This window comes from Schistocerca nitens, chromosome 4 (genome assembly GCF_023898315.1).
Source record: "Schistocerca nitens isolate TAMUIC-IGC-003100 chromosome 4, iqSchNite1.1, whole genome shotgun sequence".
Lineage (NCBI taxonomy): Eukaryota > Metazoa > Arthropoda > Insecta > Orthoptera > Acrididae > Schistocerca > Schistocerca nitens.
Window position 1 is genome coordinate 453,866,357 of NC_064617.1, and position 25,909 is coordinate 453,892,265.

Genomic DNA, 25,909 nt, shown 5'->3' on the forward strand with positions numbered 1-25,909 from the left:
GGTGAATTTAAACTGTGAAGCTTTCTTTATTGTATTAAACATTTAATCTGTGGTTAATTATAAGTAGGTAAGACTTTAGTGGTTTATTTTGATAAAAAAGTTGTGAAAAGGTGAAACCACATTCCGAGATGTGTGACTTGAAAACGAGCACCCGCTGTCTTAATCCTTTTACTGGTCATGCCTAAAGCATAACATTCATCTCATATAAAAGGGCACTATTCGGCCTTGTCTTCACAATTACTGTGGAGTAAATCAGCTCTAATGATAGAGTAAGGAGGAAGAGGACAGCACGACTGAAATTAAATAAGAGTATACTACAGACATGATTTATTATGTCACATAAGGCCCGCAAATACATAATAATGAATCTCACACAATTCAATGAGGTAAAAAGGCAGTGAAGCAAGTGACAAAAGTTGCTGATATGAGACTGTTCTGACTGTATTGGGAGACGACCGTCGGTCAGCCACAAAAAATCGATATAAAGAATCAGGGAACACAAAATTAAGAAATGAAACGCGTAATTGAGGACGAGTGAGGGAGATACCATCTAATGATGCCACACGGCAGTAATTCATGACAGATTACCTTATCAGCCGCAAAGAGACGCCGCCGGTCCAGATGCGATCGTGATTACGAGTTGCCATCGTAATTCTGGATGATTTCATTATTGCAGCTAGTGGACAATAAGATCATTTTCTTCAATTAACTGAGTATATTTTACCGATCTACTGCTGCCTATAGAACTCAGTTAAACTGTATCGATATGGCACCTAAACGGTAGGGCCGCGTGACCGGGAGACAGATAGTACTTACCACCGAAAACGCGTGTTGGTGGCAAAGGAACTGGGATCTCAGTGAAGCAAAGCGATTGCTGTGAGGCTTACTTAAAACAGCAGGTTCTGAAGAAAACGGCCAACTGCGCAGGGGTCTCTACTTTTCATAGCCGAAGTGACAGTGCTCATTTGCACAGTTTAGGGCAGGTTAATTTGCTACATTAGTTTTCTAGACCTGGACTTCTTGTTGTGACCTCACGTCAGCCACGGGTACTCACCAGAGCTGCATAGCGACAGTGTTTCGGCGACACTCCTCAGAGGTCGCCATGGCAAGGGATTGCTTTGTAAGCTACGTACTTGCCACGTGCAACCAATAGTGTGAAGATGTGGTACCACGACAGATCCATCCATATCGCGCACCGGACCAATGGGCACACTCTTCAAAATTTTCAAATTCAAATGTGTGTGAAATCTTATGGGACTTAACTGCTAAGGTCATCAGTCCCAAAGCTTACACACTACTTAACCTAAATTATCCAAAGGACAAACACACACACCCATGCCCAAGGGAGGACTCGAACCTCCGCCGGTATCAGCCGCATAGTCCATGACTGCAGCGCCCTAGACCGCTCGGCTAATCCCGTGCGGGGCAGGGGATACACTTCGACTGTGTTTATAACAGCATAGAAATTCCACTGTGAAATTACACTTAGATTCTGAGAGGACTAGTATGGGCTTACGTTGTTCCCTGGACTTGAAACTGAGTTCGAAGTTGAGTGTTTGTGCTCTTCTAATAAAGTACCTCTTTGGAATACTGCACTGTTATCACTTCGGCAAATATGATTTCAGAAAGTGCGTCTGATGTGAAGTTTGAAGTAGTGTACTACTGACACTGACGTCAGCTACACCTTCATGAAGTTGACTCATGAAAGAATTTCAGGCTTTCAAAGAGGAATTTCGATTCGATGAGGTTCTGTGGACCTTTATAGTAGTGCTTTAGCATCGTCGACGAACGGACCAGTGCAATATTCATGATGTGGTGCACTTAGAACAGATTGGACTCATTGGTTTTAGACATAACAGTATCAAGAACAACTGAATATTTTTACTTATTATTTTTGGAAACGTTTCTCTCTCGCCTGTACACTATCTAAACACTTTTTGCTAGGAATTCTAGTTGAGAACCACGGTACAATCTGTGTTCAATTTCAAATGACGCAGGCAATCGATCTTGGGGTACAAATCCTGCAGTTCATTAGAAACACTCAGGAAAAGCCGCTACACGGCTGGTTTTAAAGGGGAAAACCCCAAGAGGAAGTCAGCAGAATATCGACGGTGTTTAACACACAAAATGCACAAGTTACTTTGTCCGAATGGAGTAACACTTTACAGCCAACGAGCTTTTTTGTTATCCTCTGCCGCAGCAGGCGTTTGCGGGGTGGTCTAGCAGTTGTTCTCTGACTTTGAGAAGAATACTCGTATTTCAGGTTGCACAGATATAAAGGACAAAGTGTCTCAATTTTTTAGACGTAAAATTCTCGTACTAGCTGCACGCTATAGGTCTTACGGAGCTTGCATGAAGCCCGGCACAGACTTTCAAAAAATGGATCGCCATGCTTCAGGATATCATTATGGACCGTAAATTTACGTGTGAATATTCGGAATACATGGGAATAGTCTACCCTCCTGACAACGGTTCACGGGACGACCTTATTCAATTAAATAACTCCATACTCGAAGAATATTAATCCATCATTTAGGCTTTAGAACAGACAATGCTAACAGAATGGATTCTCAGTCATGGAAAGACTAATGTTTTCAGAACGGAATTTCGTGGTCGTAGCAAATCTCGAAAAAAACATGGTAAATATTATAGCAAAACTACCCCAAAACCTGGTAGAAAGTGGATATTTGTTGGGGAAGGCAACTCTTTATCGGCAAACCGCGGTGAAAATTTCTGCTCATTGTCTTGTTACCCATAATACAGAGCCTTGTTACTGCCAAACCGTGAAATTACATTGTCGGAAAAAGGGGAAAAAAGCAGAAGTCGGTCTGCAGAAACAACATCGAACCGCTAGGTACACTACATGCACGGTCGACACTGACAGTACTGACACTGACTTCGAAAACAGAATTTACAAAATTGTATTAAATGGTACTAAGGTGGTTTTGTCAAACGCAGAACTAAAAGGAAACAATGTGCAATTACAAGTCCCCCTAAAACGATTATTAATAGTGCTACTCGTGATTTCATTCGCTCACCGCAGTTAAACCACTTTCAGGGTAGTTTTACAAGCTACAGTGATCAGCCAATCCGTATCAAAGCCTGTTGCACATTACCTGCTCGGTAAAGGCACAAAGTAATGCAAGTAATGCTGCTAGTGACGCACTCTCCCAAGGGCGTCAACAGAATAGTACTTGATCTTCTTGACCTATTAGCGTTCACAGCCCAGGACTTCTCCCATCCGATCCACGTAATGGACGATAAAGGAATGTGCACAACCCGGTGCAAGTACATATTACTTTGAAACCCATCGTGATTCCAAAGTTTCGTAAAGTTCGCCCCATTCCTTACATGCTGTGTGACGAAGTGAAGCAGGAAAGGCTGGAAGGCTGGGAATGACTTATATACAAACATATAGCATCACTGAATCCGTTTCAAACAGTCTTTGGGCCACGCCCTTGGTGTTCGTGTAAAAGCCGAATGGTAAGCTATAGCTGTCTGGGGACATCAAATCGACCGTAAATCCGCTATCCATTGTCGATACCTCCACTTCTGAGGGCCAAAGAAATAATGGCGAAATTAGGTGGAGGACTGGATTACTCCGGCGTTGTCTTGACTGACACTTGCCTGTAACAGCCTCTCAGTAAGGCAAGTCAGCTAGTGCTAATAGTGAACACACCTTTTGCTCGCTACAGTTACAAGAGAGTGCCTTTCGATATAATTTCAGCCCCACAGTTGTTCCAACGTTACCTGGAGCTTCTGCTTAGGAAGGATCTTGGAGACTTTAATTACCTTCGTGACATAAATGTATCCCAGCACATCACGAAGAACACGTCCACAACTTGGACAAGTCTTTTTTTTTCAGGTTTCCTCCAGGGGGAACTCCTTGTTGACGAGAAGAAATGTTGCTCTTTTCAGCCTAAAATACAGTGTCTTGAACGCATTATTTCAGAAGAGGCAGTCCGCTATGCAGAAAACCATATAGAAGTCATTCCCAGCCTTCCAGCGCACACTAATGTGAAACAGTTGCAATCACTTTTGGATCGAATTGACTACTATGGAAATTTGTTCTAGCACCTGCCACAGTAGTCAAATCACTCTACAGATCCCTCTGGAAGGGCGAACAATAGAAGAGGACGATGACGATGGAGTGTCAACGGGCTTTTGAAAAACTGAAAGGGGCCTTACTGAATTCAAACTGGTTAGTCTCATATAATGCCAGAAAACAACTGAAAGTGGCAGCTGATGCTTCAAACAGCACCGATATGGTATTGTCAAATTATTGGGTACTGCGGGCAAAACCATTGCTTTCGCCTTCAAAACACTGGATGCCATGCAACGGCGATACCAACAGATAGATAAGGGAGCTATTGCCCTTATCTTTGCTGTTCATAAATTTCGTAACTACTTATAGGAGGCAAGTTTTTGCTGGAGAAGGGCCACAAATCTTTGCTGAGTTTTCCATCCTGCAATACTGACTCCAGTCCACGACTAACAACGTTTGGAAAAGTGGCCGTTGGCCGCTGTGGCCGAGCGGTTCTAGGCGCTTCAGTCTGGAACCGCGTGACCGCTAAGATCGCAGGTTCGAATCCTGCCTCGGGCTTGAATGTGTGTGATGTCCTTAGGTTAGTTAGGTTTAAGTAGTTCTAAGTTCTAGGGGACTGATGATCTCAGATGTTAAGTCCCATAGTACTCAGAGCCATTTGAACCATTTTTCGAAAAGTGGCCACCATTCTTGTCAGATAACAATTATGACACCGAATTTCGTACGTCCTTCAAGCACAGTAATGTTGACGCAGTTTTCTGGTTGCCAGCAAGCAACGAAGTGATACCTGTGTGTCTCCGGAAGTATGTTTACGGTTTGATGCCCTCGACGACCACGCGGTAACTGGGCCACCAGTAGCACAAGCTGTAGCGGCGGATGAAGTCTGTTAGAAGTTAATCATTTTATGCAAACGTGGCGGCCTTTATCTGAGAAGACATTGACTCTTTCTGAACTAGTTCACTTTGGGAAGCTTCAAAATGAATTACAGAGTGTCATAGACTTCCATTCCGCGGGTGTAAAACCACGTATCGTCCTCCCAGCAGCACTCCGCTCAGCCATGTCTGGGTTTTTACGCAAGTGGCAGTGGAATATTTTTACCACAAAATGGATGGCTAGACAATACGTCTGTTGGAAAGAAATTGAAACCATGCTGCACAACTTTATGCACTGACCAAAGTACCAAGCTGCATTGCTCTTTTTTTTTTTTTTTTCCCTCGCGGTGTCGAAACCCTTGAGTTGGATACACCTGGAATACGCCGGACCGCCGTTTCCGGCAACTAATTGGCTTACCCTTGTGGGTAGTTTTCTATACGTCGTCACAATGTGTAACTCTGGCGCATCCTAAACGGTTCACGCTCTGAAGCAGGTCTTTGCTCTTGTAAGTCGTCCAACGGCTATTGACACTGATAATGGCGCCAAGTAATTTGAGGAATTATCTACGGATCATGGGATCCAGCATCTCCGCAGATCGCCCTATCATCTGTATTACAAAGGGGTCACCGAACATTTGGTAGGACTTTCAAAACTCGAATAAAGAAGCTCAGTTCCGACTGCAAATTGGAGTCCTGAGGAGTTTCTTACTTCTCACGAGAGCACTCCTCGTAAAGATGCATCCCACACTGAGATACTTCACGGTGGAAAGACGAGGACTTTTCCCACATTGTACGTCACAGATGGGAAGCAGAGTATCGTGAGGAAGGAAGCGATATTTCGACGACTATATTTGCTGACGTCGCAAACCGAAGATGAGGAGATAAAGAAAGTACCTGAGCATACTGAAAGCGTAGTACAATGAGTAAAGGGAGGTGAGAGAGATATAGGGGTGTTGGAACGTGGTTGTAGGGAAAGAAGCAAAAGAAAGAGTTACTGGAGAATATGGGCTTCATACTAGGAATGAGAGAATGAAAAGACTGAGTTCTGCAATCAATTTCAACTAGTAGCAGCTAATGCTCTGTTCAAGAATCACAAAAAGGAGGTATATTTGGAACAGGCGAGGAGATTACGAGAAGATTTCAGTTACATCACATCATGGAGAGACAGAGGTTCCGAAATCAGATACTGGATTGTAATGCGTACACAAGAACAAAAATAGACTCAGATCACAGTTTAGTAGTGATAAAGAGTAGGATGAAGTTTAAGAGACTAGTCAGGAAGAATCAACGCGCAAAAAAGTGGGACATGGAAATACTAAGCAGTGAACAGATACGCTTGAAGTTTCCAGAACAAGCACTTGCCCGCGAAAGGCAAAGGTCCCGACTTCGCCGTCCGCCAAACAATTTTAATCTGCCAGGAAGTTTCACGCTTGAAGTTCTCTGAAGCTGTAGACAGTGCTGTAATGAATAGCTCAGTAGACAGTTCAGTTGAAGAGGAATGGACTTCTCTAAATCGGACAATTGGAAAGAAAAACATAGGTACAACGAAGATAGCTGTGAAGGAACCATGGGTAACAGAACTTCAATTGATCGGCGAAATAAAGAAGTACAAAAATGATCAGGGCAATTCAGGAATACAGAAAAACTTAGGAAAGAAATAAATTCGAAGTGCAGCGAAGCTAACGCGGAAATGGCTGCATAAAAACATGAAGAAGTCGTAAAAGAAATGATGGTAGGAAGGACTGACACATCAAACAGAAAAGCGAAAAGAATCTTCGGTGGAATTAAAATCAAAGGTGGTAATATTAATAGCGCAATAGGAATTCCACTATTAAAGGCAGAGCAGAGGGCGGATAGGTGGAAAGAGTACATTGAAGGCCTCTTTGAGGGGAAAGACTTGCCTGATGAGACGGTAGAAGAAGAAATAGCAGTCTGTGTAAAAGAGATATGGGACACAGTATTAGAATCAGAACTTAAAAGAGCTCTGGGAGACCTAAGATCGAATAAGGCAGAAGGAATAGATTACAATCCATCATACTTTCTAAAACCACTGGCTGAAGTCGCAACAAAACGATTATTCACGTAGATTTGTAGAATGTATGAGTTTGGCGATACCCCCTTTGAATTTTTGAAAAGCGTAATCCACATAATTTCGAAGGTTGCAAAAGCCGACGAATGAGAGAGTTATCGCACGATCAGCTTAACAGCCCTTGCATCCAAGTTGGCGACAAGAATAATATACAGAATGGAAAAGAAAACTGAGGACCTGTTATATGACGATCATTTTGGCTTTAGGCATGATAAATGCACCAGAGAGGCAATTCTGACGTTGCAGTTGATAATGAAAGCAAGACTAAAGAAAAATGAAGACACTTTCATTGGATTTGTCGATCTGGAAAAAGCGTTCGATAATCTGAAAAGGTGCAAGATGTTCGAAATTCTGAGGAAAGTGATGTAAGCGATAGTGAAAGACGGGTGATATACAATATGTACAAGGACCAAGAGGGAACAATAAGAGTGGAAGACCAAGAAATCAGTGCTCGCACTAGAAAGGGTGTAAGGCAGGCATGTCTTTCGTCCCTACTGTTCAAGCTAAATATCGAAGAACAAACGAAGAAAATAAAAGGAAAGGCCAAGAATTGAATTAAAATTCAAGATAAAAGGATATCAACGGTAAGATTCCTGATGACATTGCTGTTCTCAGTGAAAATGAAGAAGAATTACAGGATTTGCTGAACTGAATGAACAATCTAATGAGTACAGAATATGAACTGACAATAAATCGAAGAAAAGCGAATTTAATGAGAAGTAACAGAAAAGAGAACAGCGGATAACTTAAGAACAGGACTGGCGATCACGAAGTTGTTGAAGTTAAGAAATTTTGCTACCTAGGCAGAAAAATAACCCGTGAGGGGCTGAGCATGAAAATAAAAAGCAGAGTACCACTGACACAAAGGAAATTCTTGGGCAAGAAAAATATCAAACACAGTCCTCCATTCGGGGAAGAAATTTCTGAGAATGTAAGTTTGGAGCACATAGTATCAAACATAGTCCTTTGTTTGAGGAAGAAAATTCTGAGGATATACGTTAGGAGCACAGATGCGTAAGGCAGTAAAACGTGAACTGTGGGAGAACCAAAAAATAAGAGAATTTAAGCAATTGAGATATGATGATAAAAAATGTTCCTGAAAATTAAGTGGATTGATTAGGAAAGGAATGAGGAGATTCTCCGGAGAATCTTCGAGGAAAGGAATATGTGGAAAACATTGACAAGAAAAAGAGAGAGGGCGGTAGGATACCTGTTAGTATATCACGGAATAACTTGCATGGTACTAGAGGGAGCTGCAAAGGATAAAAACTGTAGAGGAGGGCAGGTATCGGAATAAATCCAGCAAATGACTGTGGACATGGGTTGCAAGTAGTGGGAGTAGCACTCTAGTTAGCGACAGAGAGTGGCACGTTTATGAAGTTTACAGACAGTATTTCACTTCTAAGGTCATACACAACTTTTCTGGAGCCTCTCTCGAGTATTGAAGTTCCAAGGATAGCTCGAACTTAGCACAGAGGGCTTCTTTACAACAGGAAACACCACCTAGGTGAAAATTACTTTTTTCTGAATTAATTGAAATTAATACCATTGAAGAGTTCGGATAATACCTCTATACTAGGGCAAACTGTAGTCGAAATTAGTTCATACAGTGCTATCGCTAATAGCCTCAAACCCTTTTTAATCTCTTATTCACAAAATGGTTATTGTAATATTTTCATTGCAGTCCATTCTCACATATGTCATAATAATGATTACTGGTTCCATTCAAATTCCGAACATCTTCAGATCAGTTAAGAATATAAAAGACAAAGTAAGTCTGGCCTTATATAACTCATCTAAGACACACATTCATAGTGAAAAAGAATACATACATGTACCAAATTTTAGAGAGTTAGAGAAGATAAAAAGAAACACTTCTGTTATGTGACACAAATGTCACAGGTGCATCTGTTTCGCGCTAGGGGCTCTGGATAGGTTTGACCCGGAACTTCCCTTAGGCCAACGTTCACAGTTCGCATGGCTCCTTCGTATGTAGTATGTTGAAACTGGAATCTGATTTGCAACACAATCATATCTTGCTGCTAGGAAAGGTAAGTTTCCATGGTTGCTAGCAGTCGATGGCTCTAGTAAATGCTCTCAGCAGTCCGTGTTACTCCGATTCACATTGGTGACTCTCGATCAAAGAGTCCGGGTTCGATTCCTGGCCGGATCGAACATCTTATTCGCTTGAGACTGATTTTGTGTGTTATTCTCATTATTTCATCATCACCGACTCGTAAGTCGCCCTGGTAATGCCAAACAAAAAGACTTGCATCAGGCGACAGAACTCCCCAGAGAGAGACTCCTGGTCAAAACTGCCGATCGGACATTTCTTATAAATGGTACAATCCAGTACAAAATTTGGCGATTCTTCTTGGTACATATGATTTTTCTGTTTTCTGTTAATTGGTGAATAAGTGTTAGTTCTTTCGTTTAGAAAGCCAAAAAATGTTAATTCCTTTTTCCTTACTTTCATGATTGGCTGTAGATATGGAACTCTTTCAAATTGCATAATTTACAGGGCGGTTCCAAAATAGCTGGTTGCCGATTTTATTCCTGAAACAACTGGGTGTTTTGAGCTTGTTAAATTATTATTAGCACACAGGTGTCCATATGAAGTTCTTTGCTCCAAATTATCGTTTTGTGTCGTATTCTTCAATACTGACCATTCCTTTATCGCCACCCTGCAAGACGTTAACTTAACGGCTAGAGACACAAGCGCAAAAATAGTATGATGTTTTACTAAAGCAATCAACATAGTACTTTTTGCACAAGGTTCGATTAAAACGAGAATACGACATGCGATCGACGACGGCGCAGGAAAATTCAGTTGATTAGGAGTATATAAAACAAAATGTGCAGGCTATGGTAAGCTTTACAGATGACAGACAAGTCCCAGTAAAAGGAACACGTAGGAACAAGTAATAAAACAGCGTTCGATACACACATAAATCTTGCTAAACATAAGACGCAAAATATAGAACAGCACACCAAAGAGTCGTTTAATGTTCGGTGTCAGTTGGACTCAACTTCTTCACTGAAGTTAACAGTCGTCTTTCAGAGTCGTTGTCGTAAGTGTTACATTCAGCACTAAAGTTAACATGCACCTTAGTAGTGTGATGAATACATTGCAACAAGTGAGTGTCCTACGCCCCAGGTAAACTCAAGTGTAGTGTACTATCTGTGGCTGTGGTCGCAGAGGTTTTCTTTGTGAATTACTTGTTTATGACTTATGGTAGCGGCAAGTTCTTGAATGTGCAAGCTGATTATTGAGATGCACATCCGCCTCGCGAATAACGTTTTAGCTACGACAGCGAAAGGGTTATGTTACTGAGTCTGACACAGTTCCATAACTAAAACGAAGTTGTGATCACAGTAGAACGACAGTCTTTGTGTCATTTCATGTCTTTCTAGAGCCATAAATATCAGTGTCTACTACAAAAATCATTCGATGTCAGACCGGGGGCTGTCTTTTTTTATTTATATTTTTTTCTTTTGCTACCAATACCTTGTAAACTCTCGAAACAAACCAAAGAGTAATCTGTATTTAGCCTAATATCCTACCCTCCACTTATAAGCCACAGCTGAATTGTGTACAGTTTGATACTGGTTGACAATTATTGAACTATATGAAAAAAACGTAAATTGGTTACAAACTACGGCGTGCATACACTTTCTTCAACATTTAAGCGTCACTACAGGTATTCGGATTTAGGTTATGACATGTTCGATATGCCTGACATCATTGGCGATGATGTGGCACAGACGAATAGCGAAATTCTGCATGTCCCTCTGAAGTGTCGGAACATCGCTGCTGTCGATAACCTTCTGAATGGTTGTTTTCAGCTCAGCCAATGCCAGTTGCCTCTGCGTACCCCAAAGTGCTTCTCCAGGACATTAAACACTCTCCTGCTCCAGTGGGGGTCGAGCTCCGCCTTGCATGAACCACATCTTGTCGAAATCAGGGTCACTTTGGGTAATAGGAATGAAATTACCTTCCAGAACCTTCTCATACCGTTCGGTAGTCAACTTGCCATCAAGGAATATCGCATCGATTATTCCGTGACTCCACATTGCACATCTCACAGTCACCCGTTGAGAGTGAGGAGACTTCTAGATCGCGAAATGAGGATTCACGGTCCCCCTAAAGCGCCAATTTTGCTTATTGACGAACCCATCCAAATGAAAGTGTACTTCGTCATTAAACCAAATCAAAGGCGCGTGCGCATGCGCATACTAATTCCAATCATGCCTCGCGGACGATCGTGCAGTTTGAACGCCCTAACGCAAACCATTCAGAATTTATGACGATTTTATTTCAGATAGTTCAATAAGTGTCATCCTGTATCTTGAGACTTATTGTTTCCAATCTAGGAATTCAAAGGATGCTCTTGCTAATCTACTTCACAATTTTGCATTACATTTGTCCATTTACTGCATCACTGCATAGCTCTCCACCAGAAAGCGCACAGACGGCCGCCCATGCTAAGCTGACCAGCTCACTCCGTTCCCAGAAGCGCTTTGCCCGTGCGAATGCCTCTCTGCTTCCCCGTCCACGGTGGTCGCTTGCGCCCTCTGGGGATTGCCCGTCTTGTAATCTTTTGCACAATAGTTCTTCAAATATCTTGCCGAGAAAGTTCAAAAGACGAATCGGTCTTTAGGATTTAGGTATCATTGGATCCTTATCTTGCCATTTGATAAGCACCATGAAATTCAAATATGCGCGTCTAGCAACCTCAGATCTGTGTCGCGTATAACACGGCATGATTGCAATACTTAAACACGCAAAACAACAGACGGTCCGAAGATCGTTCTATTGTGCACAACGCGCAAACTGTATGAGAGAGCATTGCCCTCGAAATTAATGCCACCTTGCGAAAAAGTGCCGTCAGTGGACCAGTTTGGTTTCAGGAAAAATATGTACCGCTGTGAACAATTACTGACGCTACCCATGTAGCAAGAGGCTTTCAATCCAATGAAGGCAGCAATAGGGCTGCTGGATCTATCATCGTCGTATGATACAGGTGGGATCTAGAGTCACCAAATGCAAACAAACACTGAACATCATGTAATCTATACTGTCAATGGTAAATTTCAGAGTCCACCTGATAAATAAGATGAGCAGTGCCATAACACTTCATATCAGCCTGCCTCAAGCTTTAGTGCTCGCCTTCTTACTTCTCATCTTTGTGTTGGCGTTTCACCCAACACACAATCACATAAATTTGCCATTGCCAATGATACAGCAATTGCCACGCAATCAGAGTCATGTGAGCAGCTACAAACAATGTTTCTCAAATAAACCGCTTTCAGCTGTGTGACCCTGCCGACGATGCGATTGGAGGGTTCCTGTCCGCCTCTTCCAGGTATGAAATGTACGTCTGAAGATATGATTTGACATCACGAAACCGGTTATGTTCCCGAAAAAGTTCATGTACAGCTGAAAGCCGTTTATTTCAGAAGCATGGGCTACTTCATCTATGGTTGCTGTCAACATAAAGTTATATGTAGCTAGGAGCTTCTCTGAACAGTGACCTACGAAGGCGTGCTGAAAGTTAATGCCTCCAAATTTTGCATGTAAAAACCCTTAAAGGATTTTAAATAAAACACACTCTATTAGCATTCATCATCTTTATTCTTCATATCTACAAACATATTTCTCAACATAGTCACCCTAGCGGCGAACACATTTCTCCCAACTAGAGACCAGTGTTTTCACAGCGTCATAGTAGAATGTTTCACTTTACTGACTGAGCCACAACCTCACCTCAGCTTGCACCGCTTCATCACTATCAAAGTGAAGTTCTGAGAGATATTTTCTTAAGTTTGCTCTCTTGTTTTCCGGGTCAGCTTTCATCACCTGTCACAATGTCGTTAAGGAGCCCATCACCCTCACCCTCAAGACGAAAGAAATTGTGGATAGATGTCCTGTCTCCTCAGTTTCTCACCAGGAATGAGCATTCGAGGCCCCATTGCGGGTTTCACATGGTCTCCTGATATGCCACACTTACCTGAGAGCTGTGTCTGCATTATCCGACGATTTTCTCTAATGGATTCATCAACTCGATATCGATGAGCCTTCACCTCGGAGTAGCGCTTGCAACCTACGTCCTCAATTATTTGCTGGATGTATTCCAGTCTCTGTATCCCTCTACACTTTTTACCCTATACAGTTCCCTCTAGTACCAGGGAAGTTACTTCCTGATGTTTCAGCAGATGTCCTATCATCCTGTCCCCTCTTTGGTCAATGTTTTCCACATATTCCTTTCCTCACCGATTTGGCAAAGAACATTACCTTATCAGTCCACCTAATTTCCAGTATTATTCTGTAGTACCACACCTCAAATACTTCGATTCTCTTCTTTTTCGGTTTTCCCTCAGTCATTGTTTCACTGCCATAATGCTGTGCTCCGAACGTACGTTCCCAGAAACTTCTTCCCCAAATTGTAACTTATATTTGATGTTAGTAGTCTTCTTTTGGCCAGGAATGCCATTTTACCAGAGCTAGTCTGCTTTTTATGCACTCCTTGCTCAGCTCGTCATAAGTTAATTTGCTGCCTAGGTAACAGAATTCCTTAAATTCATCTACTTCGTGACCACCAGTGCTGATGTTAAGTTTCTCGTTGTTCTCACTTCTGCTGCTTCACATTATTTTCCTATTTCCTCGATTCATCTCAATCCATACTTTGTACTCATTAGACCGTTCATTCCATTCAACATATCCTGTAGTAGTTCTTCACAGTCACTGAGTATAGCAATGTGATCAGCGAATCCTATCATCGATATCCTTTCACCTTGAATTTTAGTTCCGCTCTTGAACCCTTTCTCTTATTTTCATCGGCTCTAATTCGATATATGGATTAAATAGTTGGGTCGAAAGACTAAATCCCTGCCTTACACCCTTTTTAATGCGAGCACCTCCTTGTTGATCTTTCACTGTTATTGTTCCCTCTTGCTCCTCTAAGTATTATATATTATCCGTGTTTCACTATCGCTTACACCTACTTTTCTCAGAATTTCGAAAATTTTACACCATTTGACGTTCTCAAACACTTTCTCCAAGTCGATGTATCCTATGAACGTGTCTTGCTTTTTCTTCAGCCTTGCTTCCATTATCACCCGCAACGTTAGAACTGCCTTCCCTAAATCCAAGTTGATTGTCATCTAGCAGATCATCAATTTTCTGCAAATAGAAACTCGATCACAGCACGCTGTTTCTCACACATCAACATAGTTACGTCGCACACTGCCATCTTACACATTACAAGTAAGAGCCCTCTAGCGGAGGAGGGTTGCAACATGCGGTAGAAAATCGGGAAATTCAACCAAGAAATATCCATTAGGTGTAATGCCTCAACCGACATTGAGAACAGAATAAAATATTTGAAGGTATTACTTTTCAGCACGTCCATGTACATACGCTTCGTAAGTATTGTACCAAATGACACATCAAACCAAATGCTACACCCTGTAAGTATCTAAATGCATCTCACCATGAAGAAACCATCAGGAAGCCGAGTCTTAAACTCAACGGAGAGCCAATCAAGTATGAAAATACATCTAAATACTTACGAGTCTAAACTGACTGTACACTTTCCTACAGGCACTACCGAGAAGAAGTGAAGCAACTACTCAAATCCAGAAACTCTCTACTAAACAAACTAGAAGGCAGCTAAAGGGGATCGGATAATACAGCATTGGCACCGGTATACAGAGCTGCAGAATATTGCACCCTAACGTGGACCATCATCGTTCAGACATTAAGAAGTTTATGAGGGGCTCAATGAATCGATGAGGATCATCAGTGGCTCACTGGAAGCGACCCCAATACCTGGCTGCCAATGCTAGCCAATACCCAATCACCAAACATCAGAAGCAAAGCTGAAATGACAAAGAAGTGGAAGGTGATACTCAACCAGTGCGATCTTATAATTCATCGTCATTTACACGCAAGGACACCTCTCTGGAAAACCATCTAAAGATTAGAAGTTTTTGAGGAAGAGAGGGACTGGCGGGATGGGTGGCGAAGAAACACCCCCGCAAAATGAATTCCATATTGCTAACGGGACCAAACTAGCTCCTGGTTTTGGTCTTCCAAGAAGATTCAAATGGTTCAAATGGCTCTGAGCACTATGGAACTTAACATCTGAGGTCATCAGTCCCCTAGAACTTAGAACTACTTAAACCTAACTAACCTAAAGACATCACACACATCAATGCCCGAGGCAGGATTCGAACCTGCGACCGTAGCGGTCGCGCGGTTCCAGACTGAAGCGCCTAGAATCACTCGGCCACTGCGGCCGGCGTTCCAAGAAGACTCTAGCGAAGATTAAACAGAATAATCACTGGAATTGGTCACTGTAAAAGTTTAATGACAAAATGGGAGTTAGGAAATGATCCTTTCTGCAAGTGCGGGGAACTTCGAGCTAGGGACCATATTTTAAATGTGTAGTCTAAGGTTTAAAATGGGAAGGAATTAAAGACATGTACAGCGTCCGGGGAAATCCTCCAGAGGCGGAGTAATCTTCTGTGTGGTATTTGACTGTAGTGTGTACAGCAGACATCTTACTTCATTAAAAGCCTTCTGTTATTCCTTTAGATTCATGTCGAATGAATATATATATAATTACTATAACGGTTGTTCCCCTTTAGGAGAGCAATTAAACGTGAACTCATAACATCATCTCCGAACGTTTTTCTCTTTGTTTCCCAAAAACTCTTCATGCTCTTAGAATGCTCCTTCTTCCGTTCTTCTGTCTATTTTTTACCAGGCTGGCGCGATGTTCTTTCCTCAAACTTCACACTTGTGATTCTATTCCGGCACACAGTGCGGTCTTCGAGATTTTTTATGTTTATCTGCTGCAGATCCCTCTGGACTTCTTTCAGCCATTCTGTGCCGCATTTACTCTTTGTTATAATACTGTAAAGTTTCCTTGCTGTTTTGGAATCTCCTATCCTGTAGATATGTGTATAAAATTTGGCTCGGCGTTTTCTGATCTCGTCTGTTACTGTGTTGGTCTTTATATAGAGCTCGTTTTGTGGTCTCTTCTTCCAAATGCCGTTTTTGTTGATTGCCCCGTAAATCTTCCTGAGAATTTTCTTTTCTGCTTTTCTATTTCCCTAATTTTTGAATGACCGTCAATCACCACTGTTTTAGCTGCGTAGATTGCTACTGGAAGAACCACTGGTCTATGGTGCCTTAATTTTGCGTCTGTCGAAGTGCACTTCTTGTTGTAATGCACCTACGTTAGCTTGTAGGCCTTCTGGAGCTTGGTGATTCTTTGTTCATTGGCGATTCGGTTTAATCCTGAGGACAGTATAGTTTCTCCGAGGTATTTAAAATGGCAGCCTTGTGCAATTTTAACATGGTTTGTGATTAAAGGAGATTTATTTACTGACGGTCTTTCCATTTATTTGGTTAATTCGTAAGATATCTGTAGTTCGTTTTTTTGTGTTTTTCTACTGCGTGAATCGCTTCTGTTTTGTTATTGGTGATAATTGCAATATCGTCAGCGAAAACAAGGCACTTGACTTTAATTCGGCTCTCTTTCTTCATACCAATTTGGATGCCCTTTACATGAGATTCCCATTCTCTTATGATCTTTTCTAGAACAATAGTGAAAAGCATTGGGAATAGTCAGTACCCCAGCCGGACTCGAGTTTTGATTTCGAAGGGTTCTGATATTTCGCCCATGAATTTCAATTTGGATGTTGTTCCTGTAAGTGTCTGTTCTGTGATCTTTCGTGTCTTTCGTCTATCCCAAGTTCTTCCAGGATTTTAAACAGGGTTTCACGGTCCACTGAATCGTATGCTTTCCTGAAGTCGATGAATGTAATTATTTTGTTTCTGCATTTCCTCATTTGTAATATCGTCTTTAAACACCAGATATGTTCCGCATGATCGTCCTTTTCTGAATCCGGCCTGATATTCACCAATTAGTGGATCTGCTTGGGATTCTATCCGGCTTAAAAGTGCTTTGGAAAGGATTTTGTAAGCGACTGAGAGCAGGGAAATTCCTCTGTGATTGTTGATGCCTGTCTTGTCGCCCTTTTTGTGCAGCGGGTGAATTAGAGCGCATTTCCAGTCCTCTGGTATCTGCTCCGTCATCCATATGTCTGATATTCTCATATTATATGATGTAGTTTCTGCATAAATATAAGATCGTTTAGTTTCCAGAATTCCGCAATGACTCCATCTTCTCCTGGTGCTTTGTTATATTTCAACTGTTTGACTATCTCCATAATTTCTTCGAGATCTGGGGCATGTGAGTCTGAGTGTGTGAATACTGGAGAACAGAAGACAAGTTTTTCTTGGGGTGGTTCGCAGTTGAGGAGGGAACTGAAATATTGGGCTAAGATTTTCAGTTATTTTTCGTGTTAGTTTCCAAACAGCCATCGGGATTTTGAAGCACAAGATATGCGCTTGGTAGCCCTGTAAGTTTTCTCTGAAAGTCTAATAGAAATTTGTTGTATTATTATCCCTGTTTTTATTTTCTAATTATTTTTGAGGTCTGCTGTTGGGTTTTAAGAAAGTTCTCCCAGTTTCCTTCATTTTTGTGACTACTAAATTTTTTCCACGCAGTTATTCGGTTGTCAATTGCCTGATTACAGGCTGCGTTCCACTAGCGATGTTTCCTGGTGCGAGGGGGTTGCCCTAATTTGATGGCTTCCTGAACTTTTCCTCCAGTATGCTGATTTTTCCTGACTGATTTCCATCAGGATTTTTTCTTTGTTTAGTTTCAGATATTCCGGATCTGGTTTGGTACTTTTGGATGGCCTTTTAAGCATTCTGTTGGGTTGAAATTTTGTTTTTATTTGGAGAAGACATCTTTGCGGGTTCTGACGTTTAGAATTTCTTTTATTTTTTTCTTGGAAATTGCGACATGGTTAACTTGTTATTCACGCTGTCTAAAACTGGGTTGATCTCCATGTGGTTGATTTATGTGCAGGTTTTTGAAAGTGGGTACTCATGATTGTAAGTCCGAAGTTTCTGCAGAAGTCGATTAGTTTTTCACCATTCTTGTAGGTACGTTTGTGTTTCGTATGGGTGCCAGTGGCATCTCTAATTTTTTTTCCTTGCCTAACTGTGCCTTAAAATCGCCTAGTAAGATGTACACATGGTGCCTTGATATTTTATTTGTTGTTTCTTCTAGTGTCTCCCAGAAATTGTCCACTGTTTCAGGGTCGATTTTATTGTGGTGATTTGTGAAGGCGTTCAGATTGATAAAAGTGTAGGCTTTATTAGCTGATTTTACTGACATCATGGAGACTCTTTCATTGGGAGACGTGAATTCAGTAACCAAGTCAAGTATGGAAGAGTGTACGGCGAATCCACTTCCGAAAAGTGGTAGTTCGTCTCTTACTTTTAGGGCAAGTTTTCCCTTGTGGATCCTGTAATTCTCCGTGTTAAAGTGTCATTCATCCATGAAACCTGTCTCTTTCAGTGCAGTGATTTTCAGGTCAAATTTTCCCATTGTGTCCGTGAGTTGCTTTAATTTGCCTTTTTTAGTGAGGGTGTTCACATTAATTGTGCCAATAAAGTTTCTACGTTTCATTTTGAAAGTTTGAGAAGTCTTTGAGAAGCTCCGATTCCTCTCCGCATGGTGCCCCTGATCCCCCCAGAATCCGATGATCGCCCTGTCACAGTCCGTTTGGCTCCCCCCGTCGGAGGTTCGAGTCCTTCCTCGGGCATGGGTGTGTGTGTCGTCCTCAGCGTAAGTTAGTTTAAGTTAGATTGAATAGTGTGTAAGCTTGGCGACTAATGACCTCAGCAGTTTGGTCCCATAAGACCCTACCACACATTTCCAATCCGATGATCAGGTGAATCCAGTCTGTCGACTGGTGCCTGAGGTAGTGACTCTGCTGTCATCTTTTCCATCATGCGTTCAAGTTGAATTTTGGTTCTTGTGGTGATCTCAGTTGAGACCACAGATATAAGACTCGATTTTTGAGTTCGAGAAGATTTTAGTGCAGCCGCCTCAACTAGAGGTACAGACGCTGACCACTGGCCGCCAGATGCTGAACAGACATTTGTAATATATATATTACATCGTAGTTCTCTGTGTTTCAAGCAAATTTTACTAATATAATTTAATGTCACGGCATTTCGTTCAGTTTTTTCTGATCAGTTCAGTTCGTTTCATGTCAGTGAAATTAATTCAAATGGAGCAAGAGTATTGAACAGACATGACGTTGTTTGGAAAGTAGACGAAAGATGTGTTCCAGTACCTCTAACATTCTTAGAATTCATTGAAAATTTCTACATCAACAAAATAGGGCTCGTTGTCATTAGAAAAACTTCGTAGTTAGCATACAGTTGTAAAGCATCAGAAAAGGAAATGAAACCCTACGGTCGGACACACACAAAAAGTACGTCAGCTGGCTATGCTAAAAGACAACTCAAGCTCAATGTCTCATTCACGTAAGAATTTTTTTCCCGTTCTGCTAAAAAATTTGTATACCAGTTATTGTGAAAAAATTAAAGGTTAGAAAATGCTGTTGCGATGTTTTGTTCAACGTTTACGGTGCCTTTGACTCAGGCAGTTTCATACCCTTCACTTCTTATTGCAAACGAACGGGAGGTCCATGATTTTTTTTTTTTTTACCGTTATGTTTACTTGCAAGAAAACGTTTCCTTATGCTTTGTCGTACAACTTCATCTAATTTCCAGCTCGCATTAAAATCTTATTCCACTTTCCATTAGCGTAATGTCGTGTTCCTCCCCTGTTTCGCCTCTGCTTTCGTATTTGATCTCTTTCGCAACGCAGTATCTTACGCACATCAGTTCTCGAAAAGAGAGAAAATGGTCTCTGGGAGGAAAGCAGAAGAACCAACTCTACGGGGACAAATTACGTTTCCTGGAAGAAACGTGTCCTTCCCTGCAGCGAACAGAAACAGTACGATACAAGGACGTTCCTTACATATCACAAGCTGCTCTCAACTGTAAACCAGTTACTGCAATCGAAGACTGCAAAAGGAAATACTGCACGATATTTAAGTGACTAAGTGATATAATTTTATTCGTTATATATTTAAAATCACGTTAGACGAAGAGTGCAGATGGACGTAATAACTAAATTCTAGTTCAGTGACGATATGTGGAACAGTTAACGGTATTGTCAGCCTAAAGGAACGTTACGCACCCTGGCCACAGTATGCTTCATAACGACACTGCGATTAACTCTGACTTTTCTACCTCAACAACACAACACGACAAATTTCCTTCAGTCATCAACAGTCAGCCGACACCTTTTGTTTCTACTGTTCATCGTATCTCTACGCTCTCTCCCCGCAATTTCTTGAGTCACTGTCTTACAGGCGGTGCTACGAACGTCCCGTCCCATTCTGTCCATTAGAGCACACTTTTTTTCGTAAGTGTTTTCTTGCTGCGCTTCGATAGGAAGATATCGTGAGATATTAGTCCTTGCACTCTCAAGAGAGCCATTTTGCTGCTCCACTGAGTGAATTAGTGGCGGTCAAAGATATTCTTTCTCTATTTCCTTGTTTACGTAGCTTACATTGTTCTTCTTGGAAGTTAGCGGTTTTGTGTGAACTCTGTTTACGAAAAGAAACCTTCCCTCAAATCTATTACTGTGCTGCCATTAAAAAAAGAGCCAGCAGAAAAGTCATTTTTTTTGTAAGTATACAGATTAAATAATAGTACTTTTAACACTTCAAAATTAGACTAAGCTTTTTTCGTCATCTCGTAACAATTTGAGTCGAAATAATTGTCTTCGTGAGTGAATAATAAAGCTTAAATATCATCATTCAGTCTTCTTCATCTAAATATACGAACAGTTTCTTCTCCATCTTTTCGTAACTAGCAAACACATTTTCAAACTTTATTGTTCCTTAGCAGATGATAAATCACAGCTGACACGAAAAGAAAGCATTAAACACCACGGCAATACTATAGACCCTAAGCTTTACTTTTCCTCAGTGAAAGTGATGTCTGGTTACTACACGCCATGTTCTTTCGATACCAGACAGTTGTCTCATCGCGTCTCTAACAGCATAAACCCGATGTTTCTATAGTTTTACTCCGCCAGGAACTCCAAACAACTCATGATATAAAAATAAATAAAAAAAATGCGTCCAATATTAATTTACAGAGTTTCTTATTCCGTTCCGCGCTCCTAAAATAAAAAGGAATTTTGTTACTACTTTCTACTAAAATTGTCATTCTTGTCCTTCTTACATGCTGGAAACCCTTGGGAGAAAACTGGCGAACTCCCTTGCTCAACGGAACTAGCCGTTCACATATACGAAAAGCCTCTTTCCCACACAGTAAGAGGTAATAAATTAAAATGTAAGTTGGACGGTTTTTACAGCTAGAGTCGCTATCCATGCAAATACTTTTGATTTTAGACCACATTATTTTGTTTAAATTATAGACCAATCTTTCGGCCAACATTGCATGTGCGCTTCGTCTGGTTGTGTTATACTATTATACTTGCAACAATGGCTGAAACAATGGTTCATAATTTTAAAATAACACGCTTCTACAACCTGTACGAACATTATGGAATAAAGGTTTATTGAAATGTTCGAAAAATGACGAAAGTAAAATGTTAACGACATTGCTCGGCAAAAATGACAACTTAGCTCTCTGCAAAGTCTTCATTGAGCTCCATATATATCGTCGACCGAGATTTGTACTGTTATTTTTATTTCTTTAGAAAAGCCAATTGTTTCCACTCCTACACTTACCAAGCAGCCATGATTCGACTGTCTGATACTCTGCATCAGATCTGTGAGCCACCTGCCATAATCTCGGCGGTAGGCCACAATTTCCTGCGTGGTTTCGAGCGCATTACAGTCGACATTAAGCCGTTTATACAATTAACTGCTCGTAATGCGACGACCCGCGCGGATGAAATCACCGAGGCTGTGGTCATTACGGGTGGTTGCAGCAGGGCGGGAGAGACCGTAAAACGCGTAGCCGTCCACGTCTGCATGACGACTGCTGAAAAGCAAAACACACCCTTCTACTGCGCAGTGTTCTCCGTGCACCCGTAACCTGCGTCGAGGAATATCCGTGGTTGCAGGTTCTTCGACAAAATGCTACTGCGGTCTCTGCTCTTTCGTCCGTACATTCATACCACAAGCAACTTGATATAAAGTTCCCTCTTTCCTCTGTTACGAAAACAAATCTCAACTAAATACTGTACTTGGTTCTTTTAGTTCAAAAATACCTTTTTCTCGTCGTTGTTCCCTTTTGGGCCAATTCTCTTGTCTGATTCATTTTTTTTTTTCAGATGAGGTGCAGTTCCCGAAGGTCTACAAAATAGCCATTTACTGTTTAGTAACATACTAAACCTTGGCCCAGTCAAATACAACCAGAGGTAAGTTACATATCAAGCGACACGATAATATCCATGATATTAAAATATAACATAATTCAGACACTATAACATGGGGCCTAACGGCTCTGTTTTGCATTAAAAACAGTCTTCTTCAAGCTCCAATGGTTATGTCAAAACCATTCACCAGTTGCTACCTATACACTGATCCCTCCGATCAGCCAACACTTATCTTTAGACATGCCATGGGATTCGAGAAGACGAACTGCTGTGTTTGATAATGGTAGAGGATGCTATATAGCAATAGAGTAGTGAATGTTAGCGACATGCCAGTGGGACGTGAAGAAGATTTTAATGTAAGAAGGAGACTGCTTAGTACAACAATTCAGTTTCTAACGTGTGTTATCCTTTATGATCTGCAGACTGTTGTATACCTGAGGATAAAAACTTGCATATCGAAAAGCGTCGTTTCGCGTTTAATTTATTACTTATTATAAGTGGTCACACTAAAGATAATATTCCACTATTTACACAACAACTACGACCATGACATACAATAGATCTATCTACTATCGGCATAACTTCATATTTGAACATATGTAAGTGAAAGGCACCAAATCGAGTGAATGGTACAGAACTTGAAAAATTTGTACTGTAAAGCCCATTTGCAGAAGTTCCTTGGTGGTTAGGTGCACGACAAAACATGATATTTCTCTTCTTTTCCACTCTAGGCTATTCCATGTTTTTCATCCAGTTTGGCGTAAGTATTCATGGTATTTGTCAGTTACTGTTTATCCTTTGCCAGGTAATGGATAAGAAGAATCCCTTTCCTACCCCAAACAACCCAATCTTCCTGACAGACGAAGCGTACGTTCACTTTTAAGGTATGCAGAACCAGTATCCACTCTTTACTCTGAGTGCAGTTTCGCATCCTGTGTGAAGAGGTGGTTCTCACATTCACAGTAATAAATCGGTGTACATAACGCGTTTGACTTTTTAGAACGATACGAACACTGCTGATAAATTAGTTTTCGTAGTTACTTTTAACCAGCGTTCAAGAAACACGGATGCCCTCTTGCACAAACTATTTCTTGCAGTCAGATGTTCCGGTAACAAGCACCCTTCTCTTTCTTCTGACTACTGTCAGCCACTTCATATGCCTTTAGTTCCCAGACATCCAGTAACACATCGTGCACATTTTCGAAGCATCTACCATAGGGGCCACTTTCAACTGGGATATGGCAATGTTCGAATTCAGTCACTTATTCCTTAGGCACTTAAAATACAAGAATCGGCTTTTACACAGGTTGTCCAAAATAAAACTGGCTTACCTTACGGTAAGCAACCCAATTTACAGGCCGGCCGGAGTAGCCAAGCGGTTCTAGGCGCTACAGTCCGGAGCCGCGCGACCGCTACGGTCGCAGGTTCGAATCCTGCCTCGGGCATGGATGTGTGTGATGTCCTTAGGTTAGTTAGGTTTAAGTAGTTCTAAGTTCTAGGGGACTTATTGAAAGGTGGCTACACTGAGCCACAGCGCCAGAGATCGCGCTAGAGAGTATTGTTCCGCCGCCTCCACTGGCAGTGATTATTGAGATGTCGTAGTGGGCAGTGCTTGGGGAGAGCTCGTGGTAGTCAGTGCTTGTTAAGAACTCGTAGCAGAGAGAGTTTGTTGAGATGTGCTAGTAGGGAGTGCTTGCTGAGATGTGATACTGAAAAGTTCTTGTTGAGATGTGGTAATAGCGAGTCGGTGTGGAGATATATTGTAATGATTAGAGTGATTTTGGTCAATATATGAAGGTAACGAAACTTGATTTATTTTTCATTATTTAATGTCGTAAATAATGCTTCATTACAGGTTCAGTCAACACAGCATCTGGCTTGTGTTCTGGGATTAGAGTGTAATTCTGGTTTTCTTGCGTAATTATGGTATTTTTATTTCCTTTAATTAATTCAGTATAAATGATATTTAAAATTTCTTAGTGTTGTTGAAGAAGAACCGTGCCAGATGCGTACGTTGAGTCATACTTCCACACACAGAACAGTTATACTTGTGCTTTGGTTTCGTAGGTTTTATAGTTGCTGGGGACTTAATTAATTAATTGTGTTAATGAAAATTTCCATTTCATTCTTTGTTATTGTTCTATGCAGTCAGATAGCGTAATAATACTAGCAGCGCCAACCGTTTACGAGACTTCGTAATCGGACAGACAGCTACTAAAGCAAAAAATTAAAATTATTTGCATTTTATTATAATTAAGCCCCCATGCACGTGGCGACCGCTGCTTCGGATCGTCCCTTGGAATTCTTCTGATTGTAGAAATAGTAGACAGTAGGATTGTTGTAGTAATTTGTAGTTTAGTAACTGTAGTCTATATTGCATGTGTAGATTTGGTAATTGACATTCTTCTAATGGTATTTTGCAAAATTTTTTTTTTTTTGTCTTGTCTACGGGTTTGATAATTTAGTGCAATTATTTCAATTGTTCGTTAATCGTGGTTGAGGGAAGCATTTCGTGTGAATGATATTGTTGGAGATAAAGAGCCATTGTGTGTAATTTTCGTACAGTGACGAGTTTTGTATGTTTTGTAAATGATTACGCGATCGATGAAAAAGGCAAAAATGATGGATAGTCAGAATGATGAAATTGTTGACATGGCGAACTCGCCAACACAGGAGAATAGTATGATGAATAATGAAGTGGAAAACAATTTAATAAGTCGGGAAAATAGTCCGGAACCATTTCAAAATTTTTCTCAATCAGAAAATTTTCAGAATTCGAGATTAACGACAGAAGATTCTGGAATAGTATCGAACACAGATAGCTTTACAGCTATGACGAAGGAAACTGGTTTTGCGGGAAATGTTAGGGGCGAAAAGAATTTTGAAACACTTAACACGGAGCAGTTGATGAGTGCAATATTAAATTTGGGATCACGGTTCGACTCACTGGACTCACAAATGGGAACAATTAAGACAGAGATAGGAACAATTAAAACTGATATGGGAACAATGGAAACACGGTTAGGATCTGAATTAAAAACAGTGGCAACACGTTTAGAGACAGAGATGGAAGCAATGGAAACACGGTTAGATTCACGAATAGGGACATGTTTCAAAAACATGAAAGATGAATTAAAGAAAGAAATTAGAGAAGAAGTACAACCGATTTTGAATTCTCACAATAATAGATTAATTGCAACAGGGATTAGACAAGAGGAACAGGACAGAGAACGGGAAGAAAATGATCGCGTGATAGTACAAAATTTTTCAGAGTTAAATTTACAACGTGCACACGATAAGGAAGAAGTTTTTGAAAGAATCGAGGAATCCGTACCAAATGACTTAATGCAACAGTGTGAACAATCAACTACTAAATGTGACAATACCGAAACCCGAGTCGCGACACTTACGGAAGACGTAAATAATCAGAAAGAACAAATAGGTGACTTATCGGAAAGAGTTGAGGAGATTACAGATAAATCGATAAGTCTTAGCTTAAATGGGGACAGAGATTCGGATGATACAGCTCTGTTGCCATTTGCAGAAACAGAAGAGTACCAGAGCATAAATAAACATGTTGACAATCAGGGAAAAGTTAATG

The 25,909-nt window shown here is 41.0% G+C and overlaps 1 protein-coding gene across 1 annotated transcript in view; it reads right to left on the reverse strand.

The window, feature by feature from the left end:
- The window catches only part of LOC126252368 (dipeptidase 1-like), a 347,955-nt gene that overhangs the window by 264,489 nt on the left and 57,557 nt on the right, over nucleotides 1–25,909 (reverse strand). The window lies entirely within an intron of this gene.